This window comes from Ranitomeya imitator, chromosome 3, assembly GCF_032444005.1.
Source record: "Ranitomeya imitator isolate aRanImi1 chromosome 3, aRanImi1.pri, whole genome shotgun sequence".
Taxonomy (NCBI): domain Eukaryota; kingdom Metazoa; phylum Chordata; class Amphibia; order Anura; family Dendrobatidae; genus Ranitomeya; species Ranitomeya imitator.
The window spans coordinates 808,012,101-808,025,706 of NC_091284.1; positions in this window are offsets into that span (position 1 = coordinate 808,012,101).

Consider the following 13,606-nt stretch of genomic DNA (forward strand, 5'->3'; position numbering starts at 1 on the left):
AGTAACCACACATCGCTCTCCTGCTTTATGGCATTCCAGAGCTCCTGCGCTGTGTGGCTTCGATGCCCCAATGAAACTAGTTTCAAGACGGCCTGCTGACGTTTGGCCACGGCTGTGCTCATGTCGGTCATAGGTAAACGTTCACGGGTCCATGTGGGGGTGGACTGTGACGGATCCTGCAGAGAGGAATCAGAGGAACTGGTGTAAGAGGAGGAGTCGATGCGTACAGACTGGATTCCTGCAATCCTTGGAGTGGGCAGGACACGTCCTGCGCCACTCGCACGATCTGTACCTGGCTCAACAACATTAACCCAATGGGCAGTGAGGGAAACATATCGCCCCTGTCCATGCTGACTGGTCCACGCATCGGTGGTGAGGTGGACCTTGCTACTGACGGCGTTCAGTAGCGCATGTTTTATGTTTGCCTCAACATGCCTGTGCAGGGCAGGGACAGCCTGCCTGCTGAAGTAAAAGCGGCTGGGCACCTTGTACTGTGGGACTGCCAATGCCATCAAGTCACGGAAGCTGTCAGTCTCCACCAGCCTGAACGAGAGCATTTCCAGGGACAACAGTTTGGCAATGCCTGCATTCAGAGCCTGTGCTCGGGGGTGGTTGGCCGAGAATGCCCGCCTTTTCTCCCATGCCTGTACTACCGATGGCTGTAGAGTAGACTGGGAGTGTGAGGATGACTGGGAAGGTGGTGCTGTGGGTGGAATTACACAAGGTCTCTGGGAGGAAGCCAAACCAGCTGTGCGTGAGCTGGAGGAAGAGGCAACACGAGCTGAAGAGGTGGTAGCTGCCGCTGTTGGTTGGCCTACATCTTCAGTGTGTTTCTGTAACTCCACCGCGTGCCTGGTCCGCACATGTTTCCACATATTTGTGGTATTGAGGTTGCTGACATTTTTCCCTCTTTTTACTTTATGATGACACAGCTTGCATTTGACAAAACAAATGTCATCTGCAACTGTGTCAAAAAAGGACCAGGCACTGCAAGTCTTGGGAGCGCCCTTTTTGGCTTTGGAAAGAGACAGGCTCCTAACGGGTGCCAAAGTGGAGGCTACAGGCTCCGCAGTCTTCCCCCTCCCTCTCCCTCTTTGGCCCGTAAGAGGAAGCTCTTCCTCTGAGCTGCTCCCACCACCTTCCTGTTCCTCACGCCACGATGGGTCAAGGACCTCATCATCTCCACTACCCTCTGCCACCAACTGCTCCTCCTGGGTAGTCTCAGCAGCACAGTACGCACGAGAAAGCGGCACCTGAGTTTCATCATCAGATGCGTACTGCGCTGTGGTCACCGGAGGCACTGGCCCACCTGCCTCTTCAGAGTCAGAGAGAAAAAGGTGTTGGGCATCACTGCACACTGCCTCTTCTTCCATTTCTCCAATGCTGCTTGGCTGGCCCCCTGTTTCCAAGCCAAGAGATTCAGAGAACAGAAGTAGAGACGGCTCCTGTCCTGGGCTCTCTGACTGCCTGGCCAATTTGGCAGGTGGTGAAGAGACAGATGGCTGCTCTCCAGTGCTCTGTGCCTGAGAGGATGTGGCACTAACTGAAGTCGATGCCGAGGCGTTAGCTGCCATCCACCCGACAACGGCTTCAATTTGGTCTTCACGCAGCAGCGGTGCACGGCGCTCTCCGACAAAGCTGCGCATGAAGGACTGTTCCCTGCTGAAACTGAGTGACGACGAGTCACCGGCGCCCGCAGCAGGCACAGAATCACCACGTCCTCTCCCTGCTCCTCTCCCTGCTCCGCGCCCACGCCCACGTGCCTTACTCCCTGCCCTCTTCATCTTGGTTGACAGATAAAGATAAGCAGAAAAGTACTAAGGCCTTAGTGTGCTTATTCCTGTAATGCTCCTCCTAACAGGTGTAAGAAACACTAATGTTGTAAATTGTGGACTAAACTTTATTATTTTTCAAATGTGGCCTACACAAGTGTAAGTTGTGTTTGGTGAACTTAACCTTTTTTTTGGTGCAGATCGGGCTACAGAGCTAGTTTAAATCACACGGAGACCGTGCAGACAGCCGTAAACGGCGCTGCAAGGCCAAGAAACCCTCCTCTAGGTTATCCTATATAGTGTTTTTCCACTATTTAGCTGGATACAAGTGGAAAGACACTAATAGGAATTTTTTTTTTCAAATTTTAAACTGGCTGCACTATTTGAAAAAAAGGAAATTGTTTTTCAAGGTATGAGGCAGTAACGCACCCTGAGCTGAATCCAACCGGCTATGGCTGCACACAGACTACAGGGCGAGCTGGGCTCACACGGAGACCGTGCAGACAGCCGTAAACGGCGCTGCAAGGCCAAAAAACCCTCCTCTAGGTTATCCTATATAGTGTTTTTCCACTATTTAGCTGGATACGAGTGGAAAGACACTAATAGGAATTTTTTTTTTCAAATTTTAAACAGGCTGCACTATTTGAAAAAAAGGAAAATTTTTCTCAAGGTATGAGCCAGTAACGAACCCTGAGCTGAATCCAACCGGCTATGGCTGCACACAGACTACAGGGCGAGCTGGGCTCACACGGAGACCGTGCAGACAGCCGTAAACGGCGCTGCAAGGCCAAAAAACCCTCCTCTAGGTTATCCTATATAGTGTTTTTCCACTATTTAGCTGGATACGAGTGGAAAGACACTAATAGGAATTTTTTTTTTCAAATTTTAAACAGGCTGCACTATTTGAAAAAAAGGAAAATTTTTCTCAAGGTATGAGCCAGTAACGAACCCTGAGCTGAATCCAACCGGCTATGGCTGCACACAGACTACAGGGCGAGCTGGGCTCACACGGAGACCGTGCAGACAGCCGTAAACGGCGCTGCAAGGCCAAAAAACCCTCCTCTAGGTTATCCTATATAGTGTTTTTCCACTATTTAGCTGGATACGAGTGGAAAGACACTAATAGGAATTTTTTTTTTCAAATTTTAAACAGGCTGCACTATTTGAAAAAAAGGAAAATTTTTCTCAAGGTATGAGCCAGTAACGAACCCTGAGCTGAATCCAACCGGCTATGGCTGCACACAGACTACAGGGCGAGCTGGGCTCACACGGAGACCGTGCAGACAGCCGTAAACGGCGCTGCAAGGCCCAAAAACCCCCCTCTAGGTTATCCTATGTAGTGTTTTTCCACAATAGAGCTGGAGACTGGTGGAAAAACACTAATAGGAAATTTGAGAAAAAATGTGCAGCAGGCTGCACTAAGAGCAAAAAAGAACAACTGTGTGAGGCAGTGTGAACCCCCCCTGAGCTGAATACAACCGGGTATATGGCTGCACACAGACTACAGAGTGAGCTGCACACACACACACACAGAGACCTTGCAGAACGCTGTTAAAACAGCGCTGCAAGGCAAGAGCAAGGTGAACAGTGAAGAACACACAGCGTTTTGCTAAATTAGCCTTTGGAAAGGAAAATAAAGCAATTAGCTAGCTCAACTGGCCCTCAGTTAGAACACAGCGTCCTGTCCCTAACTGAAATCACAGCAGAGTGAGCGCAAAATGGCGGCAGCGCTTTTTTATAGTGCAGAGTGACATCATTTCAGCAGCCAATCCAAGCCTTGCCAGTACTTACATGCCCACCATGCTAAACAGGATGTGCCCACACTTTCATTCATTCCTCATTGGCTGCTGCGTTCAATTTGAATTCTGGGAACTTCCGATTCCGGTATCCGATACGCGGGAAGTATCGGAATTCAGTATCGGAATTCCGATACCGCAAATATCGGCCGATACCCGATACTTGCGGTATCGGAATGCTCAACACTAGTCATTATGTTACAAATACTGATGTAAGCCAAAAATCAGAAGTGGAACAATCAGAGGAAAAAAATAATAAAAACCATGTGAACCACTTCTGCATTTTTATTTTTATTTTTTACCCATGCCTGGCTTTGGCTTACAAATACTGACCAAATACTAAACAAGGCCTAATTCCTAGAGGAATCACCATAAGACTTTATGATCCAACTCTAAATAGTTCAAGAACTTTAAGATCACGGGAACAACCGAATAAAAGTAAAACTAGCTGGATATATGTACTGGATGACTAATTACAAAAATGGATAACGATAAAAATATATATATAATACAGTGGCATTTAAAAGTTTGTGCATAGAAATTCGGGTTCTGGTACCTGACCAAACTAGTCAAAAGTTTGGTTCGGGTACCAGAACTTAGACTTAAACCCCACTGATATGTATGGGGGCCTGAGCTTTGGACCTGGAAAATTCTCTCGATCTCTAGGAGAAGTCAGTGTTTGGAGTTCAGTGCTGGACAACAAGCATCTAATATGAACCCCGAACTTTAAAGTTCGGCTTTGCTCCTCTCTAGTAATAACTATACAATTAGTGTTTAGGGAGAACATTTTTTCAGCAAAGTGCATCAAAGGATTAAACATGAACATCGAGGGTAGTCTTCAGCTCTGGAGTATAGGTTTAATAACGGCTTAGGTCGCTTTTAATTTGAGGATTTCAAAACAGTCAAGCTACGGCCAGAGCGCACAGATTTTGGGATCAGGATACCAGTTCAACCGCAAAGTACAGCTTCATATACAGGTCCTTCTCAAAAAATTAGCATATAGTGTTAAATTTCATTATTTACCATAATGTAATGATTACAATTAAACTTTCATATATTATAGATTCATTATCCACCAACTGAAATTTGTCAGGTCTTTTATTGTTTTAATACTGATGATTTTGGCATACAACTCCTGATAACCCAAAAAACCTGTCTCAATAAATTAGCATATTTCACCCATCCAATCAAATAAAAGTGTTTTTTAATAACAAACAAAAAAACCAACAAATAATAATGTTCAGTTATGCACTCAATACTTGGTCGGGAATCCTTTGGCAGAAATGACTGCTTCAATGCGGCGTGGCATGGAGGCAATCAGCCTGTGACACTGCTGAGATGTTATGGAGGCCCAGGATGCTTCAATAGCGGCCTTAAGCTCATCCAGAGTGTTGGGTCTTGCGTCTCTCAACTTTCTCTTCACAATATCCCACAGATTCTCTATGGGGTTCAGGTCAGGAGAGTTGGCAGGCCAATTGAGCACAGTAATACCATGGTCAGTAAACCATTTACCAGTGGTTTTGGCACTGTGAGCAGGTGCCAGGTCGTGCTGAAAAATGAAATCTTCATCTCCATAAAGCATTTCAGCCGATGGAAGCATGAAGTGCTCCAAAATCTCCTGATAGCTAGCTGCATTGACCCTGCCCTTGATGAAACACAGTGGACCAACACCAGCAGCTGACATGGCACCCCACACCATCACTGACTGTGGGTACTTGACACTGGACTTCAGGCATTTTGGCATTTCCTTCTCCCCAGTCTTCCTCCAGACTCTGGCACCTTGATTTCCGAATGACATGCAAAATTTGCTTTCATCAGAAAAAAGTACTTGGGACCACTTAGCAACAGTCCAGTGCTGCTTCTCTGTAGCTCAAAAGTGGCTTTACCTGGGGAATGCGGCACCTGTAGCCCATTTCCTGCACACGCCTGTGCACGGTGGCTCTGGATGTTTCCACACCAGACTCAGTCCACTGCTTCCTCAGGTTCCCCAAGGTCTGGAATCGGTCCTTCTCCACAATCTTCCTCAGGGTCCGGTCTCCTCTTCTCGTTGTACAGCGTTTTCTGCCACATTGTTTCCTTCCAACAGACTTACCATTGAGGTGCCTTGATACAGCACTCTGGGAACAGCCTATTTGTTGAGAAATTTCTTTCTGGGTCTTACCCTCTTGCTTGAGGGTGTCAATGATGGCCTTCTTGACATCTGTCAGGTCGCTAGTCTTACCCATGATGGGGGTTTTGAGTAATGAACCAGGCAGGGAGTTTATAAAAGCCTCAGGTATCTTTTGCATGTGTTTAGAGTTAATTAGTTGATTCAGAAGATTAGGGTAATAGGTCGTTTAGAGAACCTTTTCTTGATATGCTAATTTATTGAGACAGGTTTTTTGGGTTATCAGGAGTTGTATGCCAAAATCATCAGTATTAAAACAATAAAAGACCTGACAAATTTCAGTTGGTGGATAATGAATCTATAATATATGAAAGTTTAATTGTAATCATTACATTATGGTAAATAATGAAATTTAACACTATATGCTAATTTTTTGAGAAGGACCTGTACGCTCTGCGGTTTTAGGTTTTCATTTTCTCCTATAAAAAGCGAACATAGAATGAATTGTCTCCCCGGACAAATGCTACATTTGCTGTAGCTCAGCACTGTAAGCAGAACCTCTCTCCAATGGATTAGTCTGTAGTGAAGGGATTAAGACAGCAGAAACCTGTAGTCTCAAAAGAGCTTTATACTCCAGACTCCGAGGATCATTTCACATTACAAAGGAAAACGAGGATAAATCGTGGGTAGATGTAACTGTAAATATATACTCAGAATAAAGCTCTACAAGAAAGTAGACCCTGCAGATCATCGAAGGTTCATTGTCACTTTCATTTGGGAAGACAAATCAAAAAAAGACATTCCATAATGCGAGAATAGTGTGTATAATACACACGTGGTCAAAATTGTTGGTACCCCGCGTTTAATGACAGAAAAACCCACAATGGTCACAGAAATAACTTGAATCTGACAAAAGTAATAATAAAAGATCTATGAAAATAAACAAAGACATTGCTTTTTAACCATGCTTCCACAGAATTAAAAAAAAAAATAAAACTCATGAAATAGGCTTGGATAGAAATGATGGTACCCCTGAAAATAATGTGACAAAAGGGACAAGATAAATCACATTGTGTCCACTAAGTAACATCACAGGTGTCTACAATCTTGGAATCAGTGAGTGGGCCTGTATATAGGGCTACAGGTACTCACTGTGCTGTTTGGTGAAATGGTGGGTATCACACTCAACATGGACCAGAGGAAACGAAGGACAGAGTTGTCCCAGGAGATTAGAAAGAAAATTATAGACAAATGCGGCGCCCCAGGGTCCTGGTCGTTGCAATGGTATTGCTTTCCTCTTGGGGAGAGTGAGGCTACATATGGAGGCAAGGAAGGATAACTGCATCCAGGTATCACAAACATGCAACACATTCACACTCCAGGCCACCAGGGGGAGCTTCTTTCCTATTTATTAGGTCACTATATATCTATATCTATACTGGTAGCCTGTAGGGAAAGTTAGTTCCAGATAGGAGTCAGTTCCTGACAGAGCAAAAAAAGGGGAGAAGCCAGCGCAGCCTAAGGTTAAGACGCAATACATGAAGTGCAAATGCACATATTAATTTCTAACTGTATTTTCAAAATGAGACATTTAGCAAACAATTGATCAATTCTTTGAGCCACCCCGCCTCTTCACGGCAATCTCATATTGGGGCAGTCCTACACTACGTTTTTTATATTCGCTGTGCCATAAAGGCCTCCTAAATGAACTAAATGCAAGACCACATTAAAAACATGCTGTACCTGGAGCATTACTGAGTCACCCCCATGGCGCCAGAGTAGGCTTTGTTTAATTATGCACCTGTGCCTCAGCCTGTTTCACTCTTCATCTGTGGTACTGGATGGGCAGTGTGGAGGTTGGATCCGAAATGTCTGTCAGGACCTGGTCAACCTTTATCCTCACTTGCCTACTCTGGCGCCATGGGGGTGACTCAGTATATGCTCCAGGTATAGCATGTTTTTAATGTGGTCTTGCATTTAGTTCATTTAGGAGGCCTTTATGGCACAGCGAATATAAAAAACGTAGGGTAGGACTGCCCCAATATGAGATTGCCGTGAAGAGGCGGGGTGGCTCAAAGAATTGATCAATTGTTTGCTAAATGTCTCATTTTGAAAATACAGTTAGAAATTAATGTGTGCATATGCACTTTATGTATTGCGTCTTAACCTTAGGCTGCGCTGGCTTCTCCCCTTTTTTGCTCAGTTCCTGACAGAGCTGAAGGCAGGAGTTCTGTTAGTGAGTTCCAGACCAACGTCTGAGGAGGACAGAAGGTCAACGGAGCTGTGCATGCCCTCAGAGCTGCAGCTCCCAGAAAGAGACATTGAAAGGCAGACTTGTATTGCAGCAAGCGTGAAGGAAGGCAAAGCAAAGGAGAGGATACCAGAAAGGGACCAGCCCCGCTTAGGCTGCCTCCTTCTGAGGCGCAAAATCCCGGTAGCCGGAACACCGAGGGAGTAAGGACCTCTATGCCTTATTTCAGAGACCGGCAGGACAACTAATTGCTGGTTACCTGTCCGCGCCTACACCCAGGAGGCACGGTGACACCCACAGAGCCGGGTTAACTAAGAAACCTGATAAACAGGCTCAAGTCACCAATCATACGGGTTTTGCCCTATCCTATATGGGGGACAGAGAGAGAGAAACATCACATCTGTGAGACCCTTATGTGAAGCCATAGGCAGTAAGGGACTACAGCACTGCAGCGCAAGGGAAGGCTACAGATTTCCACCTCGACAAGGGAACTTTGGACTTGCCGCCAAACCGGCCAGACTCTGCCTGCCCTGTGGTCTGGTGCTCTGATATAAACAGAATATACGGCAAAAGCCAGCTCACCGATCATTGCAAGAAGCCCGGAACTTCGTCCTGACAAGACGCAGTAGGATTCCATAAACGAAAAGAGAATGGTTCCAGCTTCAATAAAATCATGAAAATTTATTCCAATTTTTAAAATGGAGAAACAACTCCTGGGACAGCACCATAGCACATGCGAGGTAGGCTACGCGTTTCGACCGACACAGCGGTCTTTATCACAGCCTGGTGCTGTCCCAGGAGTTGTTTCTCCATTTTAAAAATTGGAATAAATTTTCATGATTTTATTGAAGCTGGAACCATTCTCTTTTCGTCTGGTGCTCTGGACTGTGGATGCTGAAGTCTTCAGTAAAGGTAAAGAGACTGCAACCTTGTGTCCTCGTTCTTCTATGCACCTCTCACCATCCATCATCTACACACCGGGAAGCCCTGGGGACATACTTCACCTGTGGGAAGTTATACCATCTAGCTGCCATAACATCACCCCAGCGGACCCCTTAAAGCAGGGTCGGTCACCCTGACCGAATACCACAGGTGGCATCATGAACATAAACTTTATCCCTTTAAAGACCTTTCCCTTTTACATGGGCGCCCAGGGCCACGGACCGGGTCACAGCCACCGTGACATCCCCCTGTGAAACAGAAGGACCCGGTATAGAGTACCCCTTGCCCGCGGGACAACTCACAAACATGTTAAAAGGTGACCATCTCCAAGCAGCTTGATGTTCCTGTGACTACATTTGCACATATTCAGAAATTTTAAGATTCATGGGACTGTAGCCAACTTCCCTGGACATGGCCGCAGGAGGAAAACTGATGACGAATCAAAGAAATGGATAATACGAATGGTAACAAAAGCGCCCAGAGAAACCTTCTAAACAGATTAAAGGTGAACTTCAAGCTCAAGGAACATATGTGTCAGATCGCACCAACCATCTCATAAAAAAGCTAGACTGGAATTTGCCAAACTACATGGTGACAAGCCACAGCTTCTGGGAGAATGTCCTATGAACAGATGAGACAAAAATGGAACTTTTTGGCAGAGCACATCAGCTCCATGTTCACAGACGGAAAAAATGAAGCATATCAATAAAAGAACACTGTGCCTACTGTGAAACATGGAGGAGGCTCTGTTGTGTTCTGGGGCTGCTTTGCTGCATCTGGCACAGGGTGTCTAGAATCTGTGTAGGGTACAATGAAATCTCAAGACAATCAAGGGATTCTAGAGGGAAATGTGCTGCCCAGTGTCAGAAAGCAGGTCATGGGTCTTGCAACAGGATAATGACACAAAACACAGCCATTCTTGGGTGTTTTTAGCCAAGAGGAAAACATTGGACTATTCTGAAGTGGCCTTCTATGAGCCCTGTCCTAAATCCTATTGAGCATCTTTGAAACATGCCATCTGGAAAAGTCAACCTTCAAACACGAGACAACTGGAGCAGTTTGCTCTTGAGGAGTGGGCCAAAATACCTGTTGAGAGGTGCGGACGTCTCATTGACAGTTACAGGAATCGTTTGCAGCGATTGCCTCAAAAAGGTTGTGCAACAAAATATTAAGTTTTGAGTACCATCCTTTCTGTCCAGGCCTATTTCATGAATTTTATGAATTATTTTTTTTTTAAATGCTGTGGAAGCATCATTGAAAAGCAGAGTCTGACTTTCATTTGCTCATTATCAGATTTTTTAGTTATTACTTTTGTGAGATTCATGTTATTTCTGCGACCATTGTGGGTTTTTCTGTCAAATGGGTGGTACCAACAGTTTAGACCACGTGTATATTGAACATAAGGAGCAGTATTATAGTAGATTAACCCCTTCATGACCCAGCCTATTTTGACCTTAAAGACCTTGCCGTTTTTTGCAATTCTGACCAGTGTCCCTTTATGAGGTAATAACTCAGGAACGCTTCAATGGATCCTAGCGGTTCTGAGATTGTGTTTTCGTGACATATTGGGCTTCATGTTAGTGGTAAATTTAGGTCAATAAATTCTGCGTTTATTTGTGATAAAAACGGAAATTTGGCGAAAATTTTGAAAATTTCGCAATTTTCACATTTTGAATTTTTATTTTGTTAAACCAGAGAGATATGTGACACAAAATAGTTAATAAATAACATTTCCCACATGTTTACTTTACATCAGCACAATTTTGGAAACAAAATTTTTTTTTGTTAGGAAGTTATAAGGGTTAAAATTTGACCAGCGATTTGTCATTTTTACAACGAAATTTACAAAACCATTTTTTTTAGGGACCACCTCACATTTGAAGTCAGTTTGAGGGGTCTATATGGCTGAAAATACCCCAAATTGACACCATTCTAAAAACTGCACCCCTCAAGGTACTCAAAACCACATTCAAGAAGTTTATTAACCCTTCAGGTGCTTCACAGCAGCAGAAGCAACATGGAAGGAAAAAATGAACATTTAACTTTTTAGTCACAAAAATTATCTTTTAGCAACAATTTTTTTATTTTCCCAATGGTAAAAGGAGAAACTGAACCACGAAAGTTGTTGTCCAATTTGTCCTGAGTACGCTGATACCTCATACAGTGGGGCAAAAAAGTATTTAGTCAGTCAGCAATAGTGCAAGTTCCACCACTTAAAATGATGAGAGGCGTCTGTAATTTACATCATAGGTAGACCTCAACTATGGGAGACAAACTGAGAAAAAAAAAATCCAGAAAATCACATTGTCTGTTTTTTTAACATTTTATTTGCATATTATGGTGGAAAATAAGTATTTGGTCAGAAACAAAATTTCATCTCAATACTTTGTAATATATCCTTTGTTGGCAATGACAGAGGTCAAACGTTTTCTGTAAGTCTTCACAAGGTTGCCACACACTGTTGTTGGTATGTTGGCCCATTCCTCCATGCAGATCTCCTCTAGAGCAGTGATGTTTTTGGCTTTTCGCTTGGCAACACGGACTTTCAACTCCCTCCAAAGGTTTTCTATAGGGTGGAGATCTGGAGACTGGCTAGGCCACTCCAGGACCTTGAAATGCTTCTTACGAAGCCACTCCTTCGTTGCCCTGGCGGTGTGCTTTGGATCATTGTCATGTTGAAAGACCCAGCCACGTTTCATCTTCAATGCCCTTGCTGATGGAAGGAGGTTTGCACTCAAAATCTCACGATACATGGCCCCATTCATTCTTTCATGTACCCGGATCAGTCGTCCTGGCCCCTTTGCAGAGAAACAGCCCCAAAGCATGATGTTTCCACCACCATGCTTTACAGTAGGTATGGTGTTTGATGGATGCAACTCAGTATTCTTTTTCCTCCAAACACGACAAGTTGTGTTTCTACCAAACAGTTCCAGTTTGGTTTCATCAGACCATGGGACATTCTCCCAAAACTCCTCTGGATCATCCAAATGCTCTCTAGCAAACTTCAGATGGGCCCGGACATGTACTGGCTTAAGCAGTGGGACACGTCTGGCACTGCAGGATCTGAGTCCATGGTGGCGTAGTGTGTTACTTATGGTAGGCCTTGTTACATTGGTCCCAGCTCTCTGCAGTTCATTCACTAGGTCCCCCCGCGTGGTTCTGGGATTTTTGCTCACCGTTCTTGTGATCATTCTGACCCCACGGGGTGGGATTTTGTGTGGAGCCCCAGATCGAGGGAGATTATCAGTGGTCTTGTATGTCTTCCATTTTCTAATTATTGCTCCCACTGTTGATTTTTTCACTCCAAGCTGGTTGGCTATTGCAGATTCAGTCTTCCCAGCCTGGTGCAGGGCTACAATTTTGTTTCTGGTGTCCTTTGACAGCTCTTTGGTCTTCACCATAGTGGAGTTTGGAGTCAGACTGTTTGAGGGTGTGCACAGGTGTCTTTTTATACTGATAACAAGTTTAAACAGGTGCCATTACTACAGGTAATGAGTGGAGGAAAGAGGAGACTCTTAAAGAAGAAGTTACAGGTCTGTGAGAGCCTGAAATCTTGATTGTTTGTTTCTGACCAAATACTTATTTTCCACCATAATATGCAAATAAAATGTTAAAAAAACAGACTGTGATTTTCTGGATTTTTTTTTCTCAGTTTGTCTCCCATAATTGAGGTCTACATATGATGTAAATTACAGACGCCTCTCATCTTTTTAAGTGGTGGAACTTGCACTATTGCTGACTGACTAAATACTTTTTTGCCCCACTGTATGTGGGGGTAAACCACTGTTTGGGCACACAGCAGGGCTTGGAAGGGAAGGAGTGCCATTTGACTTTTTGAATCAAAAATTGGCTCCACTCTTTAGCGGACACCATGTCACGTTTGGAGAGCACCCGTGTGCCTAAAAATTGGAGCTCCCCCACAAGTGACCCCATTTTGGAAACCAGACGCCCCAAGGAACTTATCTAGATGCATAGTGAGCACTTTGAACCCCCAGGTGCTTCATAAATTGATCCGTAAAAATGAAAAAGTACTTTTTTTTCACAAAAAAATTCTTTTAGCCTCAATTTTTTCATTTTCACATGGGCAACAGGATAAAATGGATCCTAAAATGTGTTGGGCAATTTCTCCTGAGTACACCAATACCTCAAATGTGGGGGTAAACCACTGTTTGGGCACATGGTAAGGCTCGGAAGGGAAGGAGCGCCATTTGACTTTTTGAATGAAAAATTATTTCCATCGTTAGCGGACACCATGTCACGTTTGGATAGCTCCTGTGTGCCTAAACATTGGCGCTCCCCCACAAGTGACCCCATTTTGGAAACTAGACCCCCCAAGGAACTTATTTAGATACCTGGTGAACATTTTAAACCCTCAGGTGCTTCACAAATTGATCTGTAAAAATGAAAAAGTAATTTTTTTTCACAAAAAAATTCTTTTCGCCTCAATTTTTTCATTTTCACATGGGCAGTAGGATAAAATGGATCATAAAATTTGTTGGGCAATTTCTCCCGAGTACGCCGATACCTTAGATGTGGGGGTAAACCACTGTTTGGGCACTCGGCAGGGCTCGGAAGGGAAGGCGCGCCATTTGACTTTTTGAATGGAAAATTAGCTCCAATTGTTAGCGGACACCATGTCGCGTTTGGAGAGCCCCTGTGTGCCTAAACATTGGAGATCCCCCAGAAACGACCCCATTTTGGAAACTAGACCCCCAAAGGAACTAATCTAGATGTGTGG